We start from the raw sequence: 16894 nt of genomic DNA, 5'->3' as shown, positions 1-16894 counted from the left end.
TGATCTGACTGGCAAATGGGTCTCAGTCCTACCTCAATAACTCATTATCAAAACCTTAAGCTGCTTTGCCATAAGTGGCTGCCTGCTCAAGCAGGCAGAAAAGTTCTGTCTCCACAGCCATTACAAACATGTTTGAAAAGCACCAGTTGGATTTCTGCTGGCATTATCTTATCTAGGCTGATTCTAGTTCCGGCTGTCCCTGTCCCTGCAACTTTTAGAAACTGGTAAACCACAGAAATACAGACACTGCATAATTCTGGATACTGAATATTTTGGATGCTGAAAGAGTTATGACTCATGACTTTATTAAAACGTATATTGCCAAAAGCATTGAAATTTAGATTATGAGATTCTCAAAGATGCATCTGACACTGAAGAATCACTACTGCATACCAGAGACCTGACAGAACCTCAGTCAAAATCTCCAAAAGTAAAATACTTGTCATATTTCCGGGAAATAGTAACTTTCTATCAGCCACATTTTTCTGTGCCTTAACACCTCCTTGAGAATGGGAACTTAATGAATAACTTGCACTGGATGATAGGTTTATGAAGCAATCTTCTATACTCCAGTGTGTCAGGTTAAAAGCATAAGTTACAGTGCTATTTTGTAGAGTAGAATTTCTGAAGTTCTTTCCAGGAATGCATTGATAATATTCTGTGACTGAATACACTTGCTAAGTCTTTAATTTGCTTAATATCTGTGACAAGATAGTTAATAGAGGTTTGAATTTAAAAGGTGGTGTAATATATATTGTATATACTGTATTTATATTATATTAATCCCATGCTTCAGGGCTCCCAGTGATTACTTTTAGGGCTAGACAGAATTTTCCTTCTTTGATCCATAATGGGAGTTCTTTTTTTCACCTGCCTTTGGGCAATGGAGGTAGAGATGTATAAAGTACTTTTAGTGGCATTAAATTTATACATGTCTGATTGGTGTATATTGCTCACACACTCAGGATTAAACCAGTGACCAGATTTGGGGTCAGGAAGTGTTTTTCCTGTGGCTGAGATTGACTGCCTCAGTGGTATTTTTAAAACCTTTTCTTGTACCATGGGACATCATGTGCTTCCTGGCATTTTGTTGAAATTTTATTTGAACAATTCCTTGCTGCCAGATCCTGGGAAGAAACTCTTAATTTTGTGGCACAATATATTTGTGTTCCTTGCCTTTTTATGAAATAACTGAAGTTTATTGCAGCACAGTTTTGGTAGCTGCCATAGGTGTGGCATAAAATACAGATATTTTATGGACTAGTCTAGATGATAGGCATAAAGACATTTTTAATATAGTAGCCCATGACTGCTGTTCTGGACAAACTGTTGCATGTATACCCTTCCACTCCTATTTTCTTGTGTTTTGGACAGTCACATCAGAGATGGGCTGGAAGTGATTTTGTTGTCCGGCACCAGGTTGTCAGCTCCAATCTTTCCTTTAGTTTTGTAGAGAGAAAATCAGACAAAGAATGGTAAAATGGGGATTATGGGGGTGGAAATCCAGTGGTTGACTGCCTGTGTGCACCAGTGTTTGGAAGAGACACTGAGTACAGCTGGAGAGCAAATTGGCTGGAGTGGTGTAGAAGGTTTTGATTGTTTCCATTTCTGTTTTGTGTTGAAGAAAATGGCCTCAGTTGCTTCTAGGTTACACACAGTGCTTGCAGTCTCAAGCCTGACGCCTCATCTGTTTTTTCCTTTCTTCTACTAAAGCTAATAGTAGTGTAAATGTGGGAAATTGTAGATATGTTTTTGATTTAAATAGAGAATACAATGTGAACCTATTAGATTAATAGTTATAATGAAACCTGCATGCATTTTTCTTGGCAGTCATTTCAATCACTTCATTGTAAGCAATCCAACTTTCCTGTGTTTCCTCAGTGAAGCATATTTCTAGAGAATTCAGTCTTTCCAAGTGCACTGTCAAGTGCTGATAAATTTTTATGAGCTTCAGCTAGTGGGTGACAGCCACCATGGATATCAGAAATTATAGGAGAGCACTTAATGTGTTCTAGTCCTCCTCTGGAGTACATCTGCTTCAAGTGTCAAATCATGACTGGTATAATCTTTACTTTTTTTCCCTTGGTTGTTGGAATAATAACTAAAGCTCTCCCTAGAAAACCCAAACAAGGATCATTAGGATAGTAGACGTTTCATGTTAATGTCATGAAATACAGCAAAAGCTGAGATGGTCTGGGGTGACAGACCACTGCATCTTTACTTACCTGTTCCTTGGTCAGGGTATAAAGTGAAACAAGCCAGGACCTGAACAATTCTTAAGTGACTGTCTCTTGTGCTGAGCTGGGACATGTTACAAAGATTACACCTGTCACAATAGGATTGGCTATCCACAGAGGCCAAAATTAATTTTATCCCCCTTTAGACAGCTGAGGTTCGTAACCTGGAAACAGAGAGGCTCTGCTATACATAGTGAAGGAGAAAAGGGATTTCAACCCCTAAGAGATCAATATTTACTCTAATATGTTGTAAATGAGAAAAAAAATCTACGCATTTCTAGGCTAATAGAAGTATTGAAAGCAAGGGACATGAGAAAAGCAGAATATAATGACAGGCTCTAGCTTGGTTATTTTTACATACTAAGCCATGAAGTGGTAAGCACCCCAAAGGAAATTAGCTATCTTATAATGTTTATCATCCTGAGAACTCAAAGTATTTAATCAAAACTGTGAATTTAAAGTGGAGATAAAATGGCTTGCCTAAATATCATACAATAGAGAGAGAAGTGTCCTGGTCTATATGGTCTATAATCTAGTAAACCATCTAAAAGATTGCATCATATTAGAAGAAGTTCCCCCAGTGTTCTAGTTATAATTTCTGGAGCCGGTAGCTCCGAATTTTTGAGAGGAAGTTCCTTCAATCTAGTTTAAACAAGGTCTTCTGAGCTGGAAAGAAGGAAGAGATTCTAGTGGAGCATGGCAAGAAGACAGAGAAGGGGTGATAAACAGAGATGGTGAACTGGCATATAATCAAGAATTATGGGTGGAGTAGGGGGAAATGTGATAATTAGTTAATAGCGGCAGAAGCAGTTTCCGTATATAAATATTTGACTTATTTTGTGGAATAATTCACAGCGTAGTTGAAATATCCACTGGCACTTAAGTATTTTGACTTCCATGAAGTGAATTCTGTACCCTTTAATGATTTTATCACATCCCTTGATATAATCCTTGCAGATTTGAGAACTGTTCACTTAATTTTTGACATATTTAGTTAGAATATAATGAGCATGTAAAGAAAATAAAACATCATTATATGTAACACAGATGTACCAGATTTTATTTTTACATGCCTATGAGTTATAACACTTACATTGCAGTACCATCTGTAATCCCTGGCAGAGCTGAGGCATTCTACAGATATATAAGAAATGACAGGTACCCTATGACAAACAGCTTACTGCCTAGCACACTGAGCAAGCTGATGAAAGAAAGAAGGTACAGAATATGAGCGAACAGGCTGAGCAAGCTAGCGAGGGAGGTAACAAAAAATAGAAAATTAAATTTACATAGGCATGTAAGTCATCTAGGAACCTACCTCAGAAGTCAGTAGGTTTCAAAACTGGATTTTGCATCATTGTTTTCTAGCAGATGTTAGTTTATTAAACACCACGCTATCACCAAAATGAGATGTTGGTTCTTATACCAACATGTGGTCTATGGTGCATACCAAAGAAGGTGCAGGAGATGCTGGGAAAGCCTGGGAAGACATGAGAAATAACAAGTTCCACTTTATGTCCATACCTTACTGACATCACTGAGTATTGAAACTTGCAGAGTCAGAGGGTAGACTAATACCTTCAATATCTCAAAGAATAATTTAATAAAGCACTAATTAAGTAAAATATTAGGCTGCTAATTTGAATTAATTTAAAGGGACAGTCTCAGGTTCTTACTAGGCTATTTATGTTCTCTGCACTTGCATTTACATTGCAAGTAAAGTCCAGGACATGGCTTGCCTGGAAAAAAGCTCATTGTGCTTATTCGTAAGAGAGATATCAGAGTCCACGGTATTTTGAAAACAATTAATTGGGTACATAACACTACAGTGAAAGCATTGCAATATCACTTGATCCTGTGGGAGTACCAACAATGCAAGAAGTGACTGACTATTTCCTTTTCCAGGATACTACACTCCATAGCTTTTGTTCAGTTTAAGAGGACTTCCACTTTGCTTTAATTATGGTATTTCATTACTGTCCATTTAATGAAAGAAGTTTATTGATGATATCAGCTTGGTGCATGATATATGCAATCAAAAACCATCAGTGAATCACCATGAAATAAAGGCCGTGAACACAGGAAAGGCACCAGTCAAATGATGCTTCTGTGCTATGAACTAATGTGTCTGTATCAGCGTCCAGCCCCCTCAAGGGGATTACTGAGTCTACCTTAAATTTTTTCTTCAAGATGTCTAAAAACAAATAATTACTTGGCCATATTTATAGATGTTTAAATAGAATCACCAGTTCTAGAAGTGTAGGCATTTACTGCTGGTAGAAAACCTAGAGGATTTATATACTTTTTGGCATTCTTCCCACAGTGACAAATTGTCCTTTATTCAGGGATTCATTATTCCAGGTGATGAACTCTTGCCAAAATTTTCAAGCTCAAGTAACTAAAACTAGATACCCAGAGAAAAGGTTCCTAAATTGTTCACATAGAGTTCCAATTCCTGACAACAAACGAGATAAATTAAGGAGTGTTGCACACATGAAGCAATTTTGAAAAGAATTTTATTAAGTCATTTAGATGACAGAATGTGGTTGCTTAAGTATGGAAATGCCTGCAGATTTTACCTGAGAAAGCAAAATCCATAAAAGTTACACACAGGGAGGACAAGTGAATAAATTAAATGTTTTAATAAGCTGGAGAGTGATACGGCAAGGGAAAAAAAGTAAGTAAGTGGTAAATGATTTATCATTTTCTATGTAGCACATTTTTTTATGGTTCATTTCCTCCCCAATGTGAAATCTATAAAAAGAATCTTCAAGGAAATTGTGCAGAGTGTGGGGTTTCATTAACATATTACAATTACCCTGTGGCCATTCCTTGCTGTTAATCACAAGACCACAACAACTTCTAAAAATACAAACCCACAAAAGGGTAGCTGTTATGAACAGATTTCTCCCCTCATCACAAAAAAAACCTGGAGTTTAAGAAAAGAACACAGACTCTTCATCATAAGTAGGCTTTAATTTCTGTCTACACTGTGTGCTTCTCACTTCAGTAGCCTCAGAATTTGTGACTGAACAGCACTGTTTGGGCAGCATATTGCCTACTTGAAAATCTCAGAAGCAATTACTTTCACAGAATTAAGATTTTATCGTACAAACTGGACAACACGAGTGAGGCTATTTGTTAAGCATTTAATCATATTTTATCAATTGTCCAGAGTTTACATCTCACCACAGATAATATCTCACTTTGAATGTGAACAACAAATGGAGGAGAACCTTAACTAAATGAAGTTGTCTCTGATTGGTATTTGAATGGCTTTCTTGAAAACTGACTGCTTGCCTGAGGCAGGGAAGGCAAGGAGACGAGGGTGGGACCTGAGATGCTGAGCAGTGATTAAAACATTCATAGTTCACACACAGCTCCTTCAGTGGGAAAGACTTCAAACGGGTCACAGAAAAACGAAGCTGGTGAAGTGTCTGGAGAACAAGTCCTGTGAGGAGCAGCTGAGGGAGCTGGGGGTGTTTAGCCTGGAGGAAAGGAGGCTTCTCTTCAACTCTCTGAAAGGAGGGTGTAGCCAGGTGGGGGTCAGCCTCTTCTCCCAGGTAACAAGTGATAGGACAAGGAAATGGCCTCCACTTGTTCCAGAGGAGGCTTGGATTGGATATTAGGAAAAACTTCCTCATTGACAGGGTTGTCAGGGAAGATGCTGCCCAGGGAAACTGTTGAGTCACCATCCCTGTAGGTATGGTAGGTAAGACGTCTAAATGTGGTGCTGGGGGCCATGGTTTAGTGGTGGACTTGGTGATGCTGGCTTAGCGGTTAGACTTTGATGCCCAATGCACTTGGTCTGATCTTAGAGGACTTTTCCAGCTGAAATTATTTTGATTCTATGTACGTGAGGTATATTATGACCAGCTTTTCATACAGGGAACTGCAGTGGGTCTTGTTTTGTATGCAGATGTTGGGTAGCACTGCTTGTAGGTTTTTAGGTAATGGATTGGGAAGAAGAGCTGACAAAGGAGAACTGGTCTCAAACATGCCTTCAATGGAAGCTGATGTTATTAAGGTTTTAATTTAGATGAGAAGATTACTAAAAGGATTACTAAAAAGTTGGTGAAATTTTACTCATGCCATCTCATCCAACATCACTTTTAATTCCATCTGTCTCTCTTGAAAAGTCTCTGTGATTGTTGCAGCTATACTGGTGGCACTGGTACTAGTCCAGGAGCAGCTTCTCTTTACCCCTCTGTGTTAATTTCAAAGCAAATACCGAATAATCACTATCAGGGCCAGCAAGCTCATTATGTGTGAGCTAATTTGTCAAAGTCAATGTTTTCCTTATAAACTGAAGCCATGTTTTGTAAGCTAATTTTCATTAATAATTCTTAACAGTGCCTAATGATATTATTATAGAATTTTTTTTTTTGCCATGAAATTATTTTGTATTAATATTGTACAAACTTTAATATTTTTGAACAGTAGGATGGACATTGTAGCTTATTAAGGTTTCCTCCACTTTCTTTATAAAAAAATTCTATTTCTATATATAAGAATATTGCTTTTCTTATTTACCTTTAGATCTGGAGAATTATAATTCATTATTTTAAATATTAAAGAATTTGGTTAGCAACTCATTTTTAGCATATTTTTTCCCCTCTAATTATGGTACAATTTTTCCTTTTTTGTCCGTCAGTAATATCACACATTGACATGTATTCAGAAGGCATGTTGACACATTGTCCATGAACAGAGATATTTTGTAATATATTTTTCTTTTCTAAGGTGTTCTATGAGAACAAATTTCAGCCTTAGATTGAGAGAAAGGGTTTGTGGTAACAGTAGATATAAATTCTTGATATAGATACAAATTTCTTGTTGCTATTCTGTTTTGTGGCTGAGGGCCTAATCTTCATATTCCTGACTTAAACTGCAAGAAGTTTTGTTTAAGTATGGCTAACAAATGGGTGATTAATTATTAACTTGCAATCCCATTGCCTGAAAGCCTTGTACTTGGCACCCCAAGTATTGGTTTTGTTAATTTTATTCTTATCTGATAAATCTGACCTGATGTCTTCATACTTAAGAAAACAGTGAAAGACCGGAAGCTAAAAGCAAGCCTCTGCTTGGACAAAAACATACTTATGCTAAAGCCATTTGTTTAAAAAACATTTAAACTTATGAGTTCAATCATAATAAACTGAAGTCCTTTGGAAAGTCATTGAAGTTCTTCACGGTTATACAAACAGAGCAGACTCTGATTCTGCAATTAGATATACATCTGCTTAAAGGAACATTGACTTTAAGCAGTGTTTACAGGGCTTTCTCAAATACTTGCCAATGGTTTTACTAACCTTCTCCTCCAGGTGTGAATTATGATATCACATCAGATACTAAGGTAATTTCACCTTTTGATAATGTCCCTTGGAATTTATTCTATCCCTCCTCAGTACCTCTTTGTTGGCCTCACTATAAAAGTGAAAACATTAATCTCATCACCTCAAACCTTGCTGCTTTTTTGCTACAGAAATTCCATCTTTCTCTGTGGATCTGCATATATATATATATTTCTTTTTTAGGTCTGAGGAATCACTGCAGTCTGGGTGTGTGTAGGCAGCCTCTACCCAGACAAAAGGCAGAGGAACACGTACAGCCCTGACACAGCATTATGTACAGCCCAACCAAAGGTAATTTCTCCTAAATATGTTATGGATGAACCTCAGATAATGTCTCTGATTGGTTTCTGGCTTTTTTAAGCAACTGAAAGTATTAGGAGTAAGAGTTAACATGGAAGAGAAAGAAGGGAACGAGAAATGGCTGGCTCTTGCAATGGGGAGTAGATGAGACTGCTACTCAGAATAGCAGGGCAGACACCTGGAGCATAACCCTGGCTCTGCACATGTTGGAGAATGCTCCAAGGCTGTGGCCAGGGAGGAAGTGCTAGTGCTTAGCTTACAGGTCCTGTCCTTGTAAAGCTTTTCTCTAAAAGTTCCTACACAGACCACATCACTTCAGTTTGCCTGATTTGTATTAGGTTTTGTGGATTTCTTTGTTGCTTTTAGTTTATTTTTGGTGTCATGTGAAGCAACACTTTAGGTGTAAATGGGTAGAATGAAAGGTAATCATTACTGTTCTTAAAAAGGACAAATAATAGTAAAGCAGGTCCTTTTGGAGCATTCCAACTAACCGGGTATCTGCTGGAAGGAGAACACGGCAGAGCAAAAGCAATCCTGGAGGTTCTTGGAATGTGTCAGTGACAACTTCCTTACACAAGTGATTGAGGAGCCATCAAGAAGAGGTGCCATACTGGACCTCACTAACAGGGAGGAGCTGGTGGGGAATGCAGTGTTCCAAGGCAGCCTTGGCTGCAGTGACCATGAGACGGTGGAGTTTGAGGTCCTCAGGGCTGTGAGCAGGGAAAGCAGCGAGCTCTCTGGAATTCAGGAGAGCAGGGTTTGGCCTCTTCAAATACCTGCTCAGTGGAGGGTGATGAGATGGAAACATGGAAGGCAGAGGGGCCCAAGGATAAGGCTGATATTCAAGGATCACCTCCTCCAAGATCACGGACAGTGGATCCCAACAAGGGGGAAATTGGGAAAAAATGCCAGGAGACCTCCACAGATGGACAATTAGCTGGTGAGCAAACTGAGAGTGAAAAAGAAGCTTTCAGGAGGTGGAAACAAGGACAGTTGGACTGAGAGGAATACAGGGAAATTGTATGGGAAGACAGGAGCAAGATTAGGGAAGCCAAAGCCCAGACAGTATTGGGTCTGGCCTGTGATACTGAGGATAACAGGAAGGGCTTTTATAGATATGTTGCCAGCAAGGGAAAGACTAAGGATAATGTGGGCCCTCTCCATAGGGAAATGGGAGACCTGTCTAACCTGGACAAAGAGAAGGGGGAGGTTCCCAATGACTTCTGTTCCTCAGTCTTCAACAGCACGTGCTCCAGCCACGCTGCCCAAATTGAGAAAGGCAAATGCGGGGAATGAAAACTCTAAATCCGCTGTAGGAGAGGATCAGATTTGAGACCATCTAAGGAACATGAATGTGCACACGTCTGTGGTACTCCATGAGATTCATTTGTAGGTCTGGAGGGATCAAGTTGCTGAGCTGCTATCCATGATTTTTGAAAAATCATGGCAGTCAGGTGATGTCCCTGATGACTGGAAAAAGGGAAATATAACCCCCATTTTTAAAAAGGGGAAAACAGAAGACCTGAGGAACTAAAGACCAGTCAGGCACATGGAGAACAAAGAGCTGATTTTTAACAGCTGAACAGATGGCTTTAGAAAGGGGAAATCAAATTTGGTCACCTTCTATGATGAGGCTACAACATTGGTGAATATGGGCAGAGCAACTAACATTGTCTAACTGGACTTAGGCAAAGTGCTTGAGACTGTCCCACACCTGCATCCTTGTCTCCAGGTTGGAGAGACAGGGATTTGATGGATGGACTGCTCGATGGATAAAGAACTGGCTGGATGGCTGCACACAAAGAATTGTGCTCAAGGGGTCATTGTCCACATGGAGACCAGTGACTAGCAGAGGAGACAAAGAGGAGAAGGTTAGGTTGGGTATTAGGAAAATATTTTTTACTGTGAGGGTGGGGAGACCCTGGAAGAGGTTGCCCAGGAAAGCTGTGGATGCTCCAACCCTGTCAGTGTTCAAAGCTAGGTTGGATAAGGCAACCTGGTCCAGAGAGAGGTATTCATACACATGGCAGGTGGGTTGGGACTAGGTTGTCTTTAAAGTCCCTTCCAACCCCTTAACTCTCTATGATTTCATGACTCTGTGTATGTAGAAATTTATTTGCTAGCCAAAAGTACAAACAGAATTCCTACCCTAAATTGTCATGGTAAATTCAGCTTTTTGATTTTTCTGAGGTCTTCTGTCATACTTAACATGTACCAGAAGAAACTGCCCATGGGTGGTTCACTGAGGCATCTTTAAAGACAGGAATTACTCATCATCATCCACCCTAAAGAATTAAAGTCATTCTTTTCTATTCTCCCTATTAGATTTGCATATGCTGCAGAGCTAACCAACTTTAAGAGCAGAGAATAATAATAAATAATTCCCTTTCCTTCAGCAAAACAACTTAATTTAATTTGACCAGCCACAGGGAAAAAAAAAAAAAAAACAACCCAAAGAAATAATCCCTTCAAGAAAAACATCACTCTTCTGCCAACTGTGTTTCCCAAAGTGTCACAGACTGAAAGCCAAAGTTAACACTGCCTTCTCAGTCATATAATGGCAAAGCAGGGAGTCCAGGTTGCATACAGGTCGTCCAGTGAAAGAAACAGCTTCTCATCTCACTTGCCCACACTGCTGCATGACAAACATGCAATATTTAAATGGAAAATGCAATATTTAAATGGCAAGCCAGATAAGGCATCCCTCTTGTTATGATTACATTTTGACCTTTTCTGAGTTGCATAATATTAGAGTAATTGTATAATCGGTCTCATTTCTTCTGTGCTCTCCCTTGAAAGTACCCAACCAGCAGTGATTCTCACCCTCTTGTAGGCAAAAACTATTTCAAACCACCCACCTATCAGTTTTATCGCCTTCTCTCACTCTCAACTGGTTCATGCCCTTATTGGATATAATATACCTTCCTCCCTGATGGCATATTGATGCTACTTAAACTGACTTTTTCTGAATGCTATGAATATAGGATGAAGAAGCTATGAAACAGATGAAAGATTTGGATCACTAAATCTTTAAAAATTATTTCTGATTAGCAGGTAACATGCTTCAGACTAACTTTTCCTTTCCATTTCCTTCAATAGTTGCATTTTTTGGCAAGTTATGATATAATGACTATCCATATCATGATTTGAACTAGTGGTTAATCAAATTGTGTGTAATGAAACAGCAGGGTTTTTTGTTTGCTTCCTGTAATGCTGTTTGCTTTGAATTCAATCATTTTGAAATTTGTGCTGTAGCTTGGCTATGGTTCTGTTATAATTATTTCAGATGTTTAGTTAGCCATTTGAGAGATAGGCTGTTACCAACAGGAATATTGTCAAGGACACTTCTAAAGCAAATAACTAAACAGGACTTCTTAGGTGCTTTGATGTCCTTTGTTTTTCAAACATTTGCACTGACATATTTTCCTATATAATTATCACAATCACAAATGAGATCTGATCAAAGCATTCTGCTGTTTATGAAGGTTGAAACTTTTAACTTTTCATTTTTGGTTTTAGAGATCTTATGCTTATGGTTTTAAAAGCATCTGGGGAAGCCCTAGTTGGCAGGTTTATATAAATTTGGGTGTCTCTGCTACAATAATATATTTTGTGATTTTATCTGCAGAGCAAGTACTGGATCTGCCTTCCGACTTGATGGTGCTGCACTGCAGTGTAAATACTGAAAAACCAAAGCATTGTGTTTCATGAGATCACTAAGGAGGAAAGCCGTATCACGGCTGAGAAGAGTGATAATTTCTTCTGCATTATTCTATACTAAAAGTAAATATATATTATTTATATTATATTATATTATTATATAAATTATATTATTCTATACTTATAAAAGTAAATACATGATTGACATAGATCTACTGGCATGCAGAAGTAAGAAAACAGTACATGAAAGAGGTTTCCACCCCTGTGGTCAGGTAGCCCATGTACTTTGTTCCTGTAGCAGGGAAGGTGGGCTATCACACCATCTCAGTAGGCTTCAGATACCTCATAGGCCATGAGCTGAACGTGTCTGTGGCCACAGGACTTCAGGAAGCAGCCTGCCCACAGCTCTCCCTCACCAGCTGTCTGACTGTGTTACCTGTATCCAGAACTGTGTTAACCTGTGAAACCAGTCCTGCAGCTACATGAACTGTGAGCACTTTGGCTGTGCTGCAGCAGGGTGAACAGGATGGTGCTCTCATCATGTGGCCTGTCCTTGACAAACCAGTTCTATTATTGGAATTGCTACCACTCTTCCTGTTATCATGACTATTTTGCTACTTTCTCCACTCTTCTAATAGTTACCCTTTGTTGATCATCATTGAATCTTCCCATCTTTCTTCTGCTTCCAGCTTTGCTTTTAATGTCTTTCATTACAAACACAGAAGGAGAAACAAACCTGTCATTTATTTTTGTGCCCGTATATGTTGTTGCCCATCCTCTTAAGTGCACTCTTTCAATAAAATTTAATTTAGCTGCTGCAGCTGTACTCGTTGTTTAAAATAATATATAAGGAAGTGTAGAAAATGGTCAGGTATTCAAGAAAAGTGGTTGCATTTATGCTTGTTGCTGACATTTGCAGTACTCTTTAAGAGGCCTGAGCTATTGCAATATTTTTCTGCAGGATAAAATGACTTAAGATTCTATTTCAGTCTCTAATTTCTATTATTAAAGGAGCATCTCTGGTAACACAGAGATGGAACTTCAAGTTTCCAATGCATTTTCCAAGAGGAATAGGAGATAACCCAAGTGTCTTAAGCAATGTTAGAGTCACAATATCAGGACGGGAGATGAGCCAACATTAATGTCTGTGTGGCAGCTGTCTCTGCCTAAGCAAGTTGACTTAATGCTCAGTGAGGGCTGAAGTTTAAGAGAACAGATTTAAAAGGATAACTTTCAATGTGACTTTCATGGAACTACTGAGATGCTTTAAGAAAGGTACATAACTAGAAGTTTGCAAACTTTTTTTTTTTTTTTTTTTTTTTTAATTTGTACCTTTTGAGTTGTGCTGGACACTTGGCTCCACGTTGTGTTTTCTTGCTTTCTAGATGTAGCACCCTGCATACTTCTAGAGTTAAAATAAATTGCTGGTTTTCAGTGTTGGAATAAAAAGCAGATTTAAAAAAATGTGGGGAAAGAAGTGATTTGCTCTGGATAGACATCCAAATGATACACACAGAGAATTATTATTTTTGAAGCTTAGGATGACAAAGTAGAGAAGGATATTTCATACTGTCCTATTGTATGTGGGGAAGTGTAATCCATCAACTACTTTGATAAGCTTTACCATTTTTTTGAAGATTGCTGTGAAATGATCTCATGAGCTGAATCAATTTAGACATTCCAAACAAATGTCTTTTAAAATGCCCAAGTGATGTATATGAAGAAACGATTGTTGTGTTTGTGTCTAGAGATCAATGCATTTTTCTTCATTTGCATTATGCTCTGACACTGCTGTAGCTGCTGGAGTTGCATTTCAGTAGTACTTGCTGTTGATTTATTTTTAATTTGATCTTAATCAGCTCTGTGTTTTTATCTCCTTTCTTTTTGTCATTTTATTTACTTAAGTATTAGCACAGTTCCTCAATAAGAAGCTTGGAAAGAGAAAGCTCACATTGTCTGGCTTCAGTAACCATCAGCTGTATTACCACATGCACATCTATCAAGATTAGTTACTTTTCCAGTACATAAAATCCATTTATGTAACAAGAAAATCAAATAAACACCGCTGTGTTTTCTTAAAATCTCTAGTGTCCACATCTTTCTTTGGCCACATAAAAATGATTTCTGGGAATTTAACAGCATCAGGTTTGGTTGTTATGTTAAAGTCTCAAGTGAACTGAATAAAAAACTGGACCTGTCAATATCTTATCTGAAGAAGGAAAATAGGTGAGGTTGCCTTTTGTTTGAACAATGTGAATTTAAGTAAATGCTTTGTTATTTCAATATCATTTTACATCTGATACATAGACACTTGCCTGGCTCTCTCACCAATGAAAATACATTAGTCTCCTCCAATTGTTCTGGAGCAGACACGTGGAGCAGTCTCACATGCCTCCAAAAAATACTGGTCATCCAAGAGATCCTCAGGAGGTGAGTCAGTGATCTGTCACAGTCCAAAAGCATGAACTGAGTAGACAATATGGCCAAATTCAGAGTGAGGGGCAAACTTGGCTGCAGGGGCTCTGGCAGATGTGTCACACCTGTGGCTGGAGACCCACCTGGCTTGTGATGGACACCTCATCTTGGGGTGAGCTGTGGAGCTGAGTGGAGGTGGGCACAGAAGGGCTGGTGCCACTGCTGAGAGCACAGGCAAAGGTAAGATAATGTAATAGGGTCTCTCTTTAGGAGTTTTGGGAGGAGTGTCCTGCCTTCTCCCTCCTCTGAGACCTTGCACTGAATAGGTGGAGCGCATGGCAAGGCACTACAGATACCACAAAGTAGAGCAGCCTGTTTCTTCCTCAGACCATGGCAAATATTGACAGAAGGACTTTAAGATCTCACTAGGCAGCCCTCTCTAGGGACACCTTCCTTTCCCTGCCTCAATTCTCCCTCCTCTTTTCCATCAACCTTTCCTGTACCCAGGATCCTGGCACCCTGTGTTGCCAGTGGGGCAGCTGACTTGGCTCCTGGAGTCCCTCACACCATACAAGTGCCTATGCCAGTGGGAAGTTTCCTGTTTCCCCCTCAGTTTTCTGAGAAGAACAGCTCTAAGGAAGGTTGCAGCAGTTCCCTGAAAAACAAAGATTATTACCTCTTATGTTTTCTTTTTTTTTTTCAGGCACATTCATATGAGAAAATATGAGAAAAGTTCCTAGTAAAGTATGAAGATGGACATTTCACAGAGTCAAACTGGTGCCAAGACAGGCTTTTAAGGATAAAGAATACTGTGAAGGATTTATTTTTGGGCGGTTTCTGATTAGCTGCTCATCACTATTATGTCTGGATCACAGTATTGGCTGCTTTTACAGTCAGGTGTTTGGATAGCATGCTCATTATCCAAAGGTAAAGGAAATGTGGGAAAAAATTACTCTAAGAATTTTTTTTCTGCACCTTTTTTCTCTGTCTGATAATGTTCCTTTATTGCATACAGATTTTTATAAAATTAAGAAGGGTTTCTAAATGGATTCCCTGTCAGCAGCAATAGAAATGGACTAAATGTTTAACATTTTCCTTAGATTTATGGGTATCTGGAACTCAAGGAAACATAGTATGAATACATGGAATTTTTTAATGCTGGTCTTTTGATCCATAAATAAATAGCATTTGATTCTCTAGTTCTCATTTCCCTATCCACCAGTATCCATCTTCATTTCCCAGTGGAAGCCAATGCCATTCACTTTGGCATATTCTTTTTTGGGGTGGTATTTCTACATGGGAACCAGGATATGTGAGTCTTTGTGGGGAGGGGAATGACGGTTACCAAAACTGGGATTTGCTCCTGGAGTCCACAGAGCAGACATAGGTTATGTCAATATCCCACTATGGGGCACAGTTTAAGGCATTTCCCAGAAAACAGGCTGAAATTATTCTATTCAGGTCAGCTCCAGTTCTGGGGAAGCATGAGAGGGGATTCTTTGGTATTTTTAGGGCAAGCCCTTTACATGTTTCCTAACATGAATTTCATTTTTGGTACCTCTTACTTGAGAAAGCAAATGAACAAATATACATGTCTGTGTGAAAGGTGATCTACGGGGCACACCTTAATTCAGAAGGTGTGTTTAAAAAGAAAGCTAGTTCCTTCTTCACTGAGCATTCACCAAGTGTAAGCAAGACATGACTGTTTTGTGAGCACTATTTTCACAATTTTTAAGCCAATAATGTTAATTTGAGGAAGGACCAGGAATTTAGGATGTTTCAAGTTAGAGATGAAGAACTTTTATGCTGGCTTCTGTGGACGTAATTTTCTCCAATGCACTGTGTTTGGCTCTAGTTAGGGTTATAAATCCTTCATTTCCACAAGCACTAAATTCACTGACAAATTTTGAAAAGTACCTTTCGTTTTTTCTGAGTGTTGTGTCACAGAGGAAAGTTGAAGACATGAGAAATGCTTGGGCTAAATGCCTCCTTTGGAGTAGCTGATTTGGGTGAAATATCTAAGGAATGTTAATCCTTTTAGTTTTAGTCATGTTTACAACTAGCCATTTTAAAGTGATGCAATGTGAAAATTCAGATATCACTAAGCATGTTATATCTGCAGAGGATGGAGAATGATTTGTCAAGTTATTACCCAGTATCCTCTTAAGCTCTCATCATTGTGTGATGTTGCCAGGCTTGCAATAATTCACAAATGCAGTAGGTTCCTTCAGAGAGCCTTGCAAACCACCACTCGCAGGTAGTGTAATCTGACACGATCCTTGTAGGCTTTTGTTTACTCTCCGCATGCACTAATAAATCCTCAGCAAGCTCTTGTTTACAGTTTGAGGAAAGGTGGTTTTTGAAGATAGCAGGGTCACACAATCCCTGGTACTGCTGCCCCTTTTAACTGCGGGCTGGAGCAATCCATGTCAAGCCTCCCTGAAGGATACCGCACTACAAAATGCAGCAGTAAAAAGACAATACTTGGACATTTAAGAAGTCAAGGATTTAAAGAAGCAACCAAAATCAATTGGACCTTGATCTAATGGGTCTGAAAACAGACACAGAGAAGCTTCAGGCACTTTGACTTGAAAAGAACATTGCATAGTGTAGCTGGTGTCTTTTATGTTTGGCAGGTGGAAAGCTCTTTAATGTTTCTAGAGAGCAATGTTCGTATGTGTTCTGAGCCTTGTGGCCTCCCCTTGTACTGCTGCCTAGGAGGACATACATCCTCCTTGAAAAAGAATGGTGAAATGCCTCTTTCCTCATTTCTGGGCCTGCATTGATATGAGAACCCTGATGGCTGGAGTAAATTACTTTATTTCAAGTAATTACTCCAATTTCACCAGTTACTGGCCCACTTGCAGGGGGTTGACCCTGATTGGATACCAGGCACCCACCAAAGGCACTTTACCACTCCCCTCCACA

The 16894-nt window shown here is 39.0% G+C and overlaps 1 long non-coding RNA gene across 1 annotated transcript; it reads left to right on the top strand.

Moving 5' to 3' along the window:
* The first annotated feature begins 5623 nt into the window (after nt 1-5623).
* Nucleotides 5624-13632, top strand: LOC111926777 (uncharacterized). Its single transcript, XR_002863169.2, has 4 exons — nt 5624-5776; nt 7775-7882; nt 11520-11674; nt 13457-13632. It is a non-coding gene; the product is annotated as an uncharacterized LOC111926777 (long non-coding RNA).
* Nucleotides 13633-16894: the final 3262 nt, after the last annotated feature.

The sequence above is a fragment of the Cyanistes caeruleus genome, chromosome 2 (genome assembly GCF_971803275.1).
Source record: "Cyanistes caeruleus chromosome 2, bCyaCae1.hap1.1, whole genome shotgun sequence".
Classification (NCBI taxonomy): Eukaryota; Metazoa; Chordata; class Aves; order Passeriformes; family Paridae; genus Cyanistes; species Cyanistes caeruleus.
The sequence above is the reverse complement of the archived record's forward strand: the minus strand, read 5'-3'. Positions and strand labels throughout refer to the sequence as shown.